Raw genomic sequence first — 5,840 nt, 5'->3', positions numbered from 1 at the left:
TTTCCGACGACATTGGACCCCACTATTAACCTAAATCCCTAATGTCGATGAGGATTTGGGTCTTTAATGAGAAGGATTGTCCTAAAATGTTTATAGGTAGGGTGATAATATATTTTCTTTCCATCACCAAAAACCAAGAAAATCTGAGATTCAGTATGGAAGTAAAATCCATCATGAGGGCACTTAGAGAAAACATGCCTTTTAGGGTTTTAGGATGAGAATTCACTCCAAAAACTATAGGGGTATGACCAACCCATCGAAGAAATTGGTTATAAAATTTCTGATTGATGTAATTTCAACATAAATTTTTCTTCTCTAGGAAATGATGTTGGAGGGTATTAAAGTTGCTTAGACTCTTAAAAATTCCCTTCCCACTTGGACTTTTCATTATACAGATTGTTATAGACATTTTTGTGCCTTAAAACTCCAAGCATGAAATGTCCATAAACCAAGGGCTCCTAAGTCCCTAAAAGTGTTGTTCTAACCCCTAAAGGAACAAGGTCAACAGATTACAGCTTCTCCCAGAAGTTCTCCACCAGAAACTGCTCAGACTAAGTCAAAACAGGATCATTTCAGCTGCTCCACTAGCTAGGTGCATTGCATTGCACCTAAATACACTGGATAGGTGCGTTGCAATGCACCTAAATACACCGTGAGGGTGCGTTGGGCGAGAAATGACAAATGGCAGTGTCATTCCGCGAGGTGGAGAGATAATGGAAGCTTCCAGAATCTTCTCCTGTGACACTTGCCTCACTGAATTCGACCAAGGATGAGTGAATTCGACCAAGGATGAGTAAGATGCCTTCAGTCTCCAAGTGGAAGTAAGAAATGACAGAGAGAAGACACTAATCAAATCACAAGTTGACTCATCCTCCTTACACATATCTATATATGGATCCCTCATCCCAGAGATCCAGAGGCTGGAATTTTGCATATTGTAAGGAATTGCTGTTGGTTTTGAGACAAACATCAGAGTATTGGGTGATCTATGCTTTGTTGGAGGCGAAGAGGGGCTTCTTTGCTGGGAGGCTGATGCTGGGTCAGGAACCATCGGTTGTAACTCCTCCTGGATCTTTTCTTGTTTATCAATAAAAACTATTTGAGTTTTTCCTCCATGCTTTTGTATCATTGATGTTTGTTACATTTGTATGGCTAACTTAAATCTGATCCTAAGTTGTTTATGAATATAGATCCATGTCTTTGTATAGTGTTCTTCTTCTGTGATCTTACAGGTACTTGGTGAAGCTGGGCAAGTAAGGGAGCAGGTAGCTGGAGACTGTCAAAGAAGAGAGGGATTGGATCAAAGGATTAGCGCAAGACACAGGTTGGTTCTTTCTATTCCTCTCTATCTATAGTTCATAAAGGAAATACAAAAGTAGTTTTTCTCTGTTTGTTTCTAAGGCAGCTGTCACAACTTAGTGGGATAGAGCAGTTCTAAATAGACACTTTTCCCGTAACAAAATGGCGACTCTGTTGGGGAGAGTCTAATTAGTTTGTTTTTGTATCATTCTTTGTTGTTTGTTTCATAAACTTATAAGTGGCATTCGAACTGCATTTGCCATAACAAATGCAAAGTAGACATCTGCTGCTTCAATCCATTCACTGGATCTGTTTATGATTTGAACAGCTGATTCACAAACTATCTAATTGCCCTTGTGATAGCTCCTAGACCCTCCTTAGATCTACTGCTGATTGTGCATTACTGATTGCTTTTACTCAGCCAAAAACCAAAGACTGAACTGCAAACTGTGACCCAGAACCCGGACAGATTCTCGTTTCTGGCCCAGCGCAGGTACTGTTAAGAGATCCTGAATTTCAGCACACTTCCCGAAAGGGCAACCTGCGCTGCATTGCAGTTTCTCTGTGTTACAGGTGCGCTGATCAGACTAGCCCTGTGCAGCTGTGGTTCTTGTGCTTCATTTCTCCAGTTCTATCTCTGAATTTTGCTGCCTGTGATCAGTATATGTCTGTTTAAAACCCCTTTTCCTTGCTGTTATTCTGCCTCCTTTGTACAAAAGAACTGTAGATGTTTTTGTGTGTTTGTTGAGTCGTTTACAGTTTTCCATTGCAAAAGTAGAATAGTCGTACTGTCGTCCTTTGATTTGGATCTGTCGCAAGTGTCGATTTCGATCATAGGAGAAAGTTTGATTGCTGTTGATGGTCGATTATACTGTTACTATATTGCCTTTGGTCTAAATTTGTGATTTTCTAGTGCCAAAACGAGTATTCATTTCAAAATCGTAAAGTGTCGTAATCGTCTCTATCTTTTGATTTCGAAAAGAAGCTTGTTTGTGTTTGTCGCTTGAAAGCAAATTCGGATTTGTACATCAACTTTCTTTTTAGCATCAATACTAAGAAAGTTGAAAATAAATACATGCATGTGCATTTGCATATAGACATTCTGTTTGGCTTGATTTAGGAAAGTGCATTTACAGTGTGCTCTTTGTTCTTTGTGAAAAGATTGTGTCTTTCTTTTCCTCTAGTAGCTAGGATTTTCATTGCACAAAAGAGATAAAAGTTTGTTTATCATCTTTAGATTGCATTTTAGGAATTACATCTACATCTCGTGGTGAACCCAAAAGGAAAACTTCATAAGCAAGATCAACTTAAAATAAATTCAATGAATCTAACAACGCTTTGGAACTTAACGCACAACATTTAGAGGTCTAGGCCAGAGACGTATTCCGGCGTCGTAAAGCCTGGTAACTGTTGTCCTCACTGATGGTTGGGTGATTCCTCCACTTTGAGACGATAAGTGCCAGTACGGACTTGTGCTCCCACGTACCGTCGAGTATATTTTGGGAGACCCCTATAGGCTTAAATCCTTTATCCATAGGAAGCCATGTCTACCGCCCTATCGATCGCAATGCACTGAACACAACATTCGGGAAGATTGATTGCCGTACTGTAAAAAGTATTCTGCAGTTTTGCGATTGGTTTGGTACTCCCTCTACCTAGATCTCCAGAGCAGTCCCTTTCGTTCCTTTTCAGACTCCTTAACGGAAAAGGTCCATCTGAGCACTTGTCACTTCATGCTCATTAAAAATTGAAGGAGACTAGAGTCATCTTTTGTTTTTTCTCGACTTTTAAAAACTGAAAAAACAAGTTGTGTCAAAGCATCTAAAATTCATTTAATTCGGAAACATACCTTCCCTTTATTTTAGTTGATCGAGTAATCCGCAATCGTGGAAGAAAGTCGATTGAAACCCCGTCGTTCGCGGAGGCTTACGAGTCAACCGTCTTTGTCTCCGGAATCGAAACCAGTACGGACAAAGCGAACTCGTTTAACCGGTTCCAAATCTCCTATCAAAGATAGAACAAGTGTTCCAACGACATCAGAGACTCCGGTTACTCCAAACATTTCTGGAATCCCTGCCTCTACAGAAGAAGTTCAACAGCCACAGAAGGACAATGATACTGATCCTAGTTTGAGAATAAACACTTGTGTTACCGAACCAGTTCCATCTACAACCGGTTCGGAGAGTCTTACTCTTCAAACATCTGTCGCTGCCGATTTCACACCTTCTTCGGCACCAAAAATATTTTACGGACCTGACGGTCTTCCCCTTCCACCTGGTCTGATTGCAATAGAAGAAATTGTAGAAGATCCTCAAACAAGTACTCCAACGCACTTTGGAGTTGGGATCACTCTATATCCTTCTTCATCAGAAGTTAGTCTACCACCAGCAGAAGCTCTTGTAGAATCGCTAGGTAATATTTTGGATAGACTACAAATGTCTGAACAACTGTAAAAATCTAGGACTGTGTCATCTGACACAGCGACGGCAGAACTCCCTGCTATCACTCCGACAATGTTCGCCGGTATACCATCTGTCCCGACTAGCTCTCAACCGCTAGAAGAAGCCCACTCAGGGGCTATTTCAACAGTATGGTCCGTTCCTGTTTGTTCATCCGGAATAATATCCAGAAACTCTTATGTTGAGTCTCAACAAATTGATCCATTTGGAGGTCAATTTGGGCAGTCGGGTCCCCAAGGGCAAACAATTCCCTTGAGTTCTGGATTACCACCGTATGGGGGACAGTATACCCTTTCATTATCCCCTCCGGGAGGATATCCATACGGGAGTTCACAACAACATTCAGGTTATACTGGAATTACCTCAAGTGGTTGGGTACCTATACTACCTCAATAACCAAGAGTTGTGTATTCAATGCAACAATGCGTACCTATGTCAAATATCCCGACTACGCCAGCTATTGTGATGGTGTCGCAAGTTCAAACATTGCCTGTTGTATGCCAACCTCAGGTTTCTCAGGTTGTAATGAAACAACCCCTTGACCCTACGACTCAACCACAATCGCCGACTAGTGGAGCGACATAGATCCAGACGGGTACAATTACCCCTCACCTTGGTCAAACGGTTAGTATCGTGCAACAGCACATGGCTTCACAACCATGGCTGGTGCAATACTAACAACTACAATTCCAACAAGTATACCAAGGTTCTGAGCAGCAAATCTTTGCGAACAATGGACAACCGTACATTCAAAACGGTCAAAATCAACCATTTTACAATGGTCATGTCCACCAACCCTACCAAACATACCAGCATCAAATGCATTATGCCGGTATGCAAAGACCAACTGCTCAGGCAATCCCATCTTATCCTGGGTATGCTTCACCTAACCTGAATCAACAGTTACCCTTTGTGGCAACCTTAGAGTTACCTGATTTAAATCAGTTAACAAACGATCCGATTGCTTACGCCCCTTGTTGGCCAGCGATTCCTCATAAACTTCCATCAGATATTCCTAAATTTAATGGAAATCCGGGTGAAGATCCATCGAATCACGTGATGACCTTTCATCTATGGTGTTCATCAAACACCCTAAATGATGATTCGATAAGACTTCACCTCTTTCAGAGGACGTTAACGGGTCCAGCGGAAAAATGGTACATTGAATTGCCTAGAGCTTCGTTCGACAACTTCAGTACCTTAGCCACAACCTTTTTAACCCATTTTCAATTACCAATAAGGTACGAAACGGGAACAGAACTTCTTACCAACTTCAAACAGACAACGACCACTCACATATCTGATCATATACATGAGTGGCGACGTCGTCATAGGATGGTAAAAACGTACGTCCCCGATCAACTCTTAGCTGAATGGTTTATCAAGTCATTACTGACTTCCATCACGGAAGATGTGGCAAAGGGGGGAGTCGTAACAGAAGAGCAAGTTATCGCTCGTGCGCAATATCTGGACTTGATTTACACTCAGTTTGGCATGCTCTACGACAAAATACCATACGCCCCTAGACCAGAATTCTTAATTCCTCCTCCTCCTAAATCAAACAATGACTCTCATGCCGACGATGGCATGATTGGAACGACAGACATGAAATCGACAAAGGCTACATCCAAAAAGGCCCGTAAGATTTCAGGTCAAAATGAAAAAGACGAGCTTCTTGCTTCGGAAGTAAATGCCGTATCGACAGACAAAGGCAAAGAAACCAAACAACCAGGGAGCAAGAAAAAAGGCAAAGGGAAGAAGAAGAAATAGGAGGAATCATCACTTGAAAAATCTTCTTCAAACCCTCCTGGAAATAGGAAACCAAAAAATCCATGCTTTATATGCGATGAGGATCATCGGACCACAGATTGTCCACACAGAGCTGAGGTTAAAAAATTCTTCAAGAATTCGAAAACCTCCGCAGTGTTAACTGATCCGTTTCCAACTCCAGGAACAAACCTGGTTGAAAGTGAAGATGCTTCCGGGTGTCAAGTGTTAATGTTGTCAGTTTCAAAACAGCAAAATGATGCTTTGATATCGACAAGGAACAAGGATTATGGGAATCCGCAGCTGTCAAACAAC

This window comes from Pinus tabuliformis, chromosome 8 (genome assembly GCF_031772625.1).
Source record: "Pinus tabuliformis cultivar Carrire ecotype Pingquan chromosome 8, CPIR1, whole genome shotgun sequence".
NCBI classification, from domain to species: domain Eukaryota; kingdom Viridiplantae; phylum Streptophyta; class Pinopsida; order Pinales; family Pinaceae; genus Pinus; species Pinus tabuliformis.
This window is presented reverse-complemented; position numbering follows the sequence as displayed.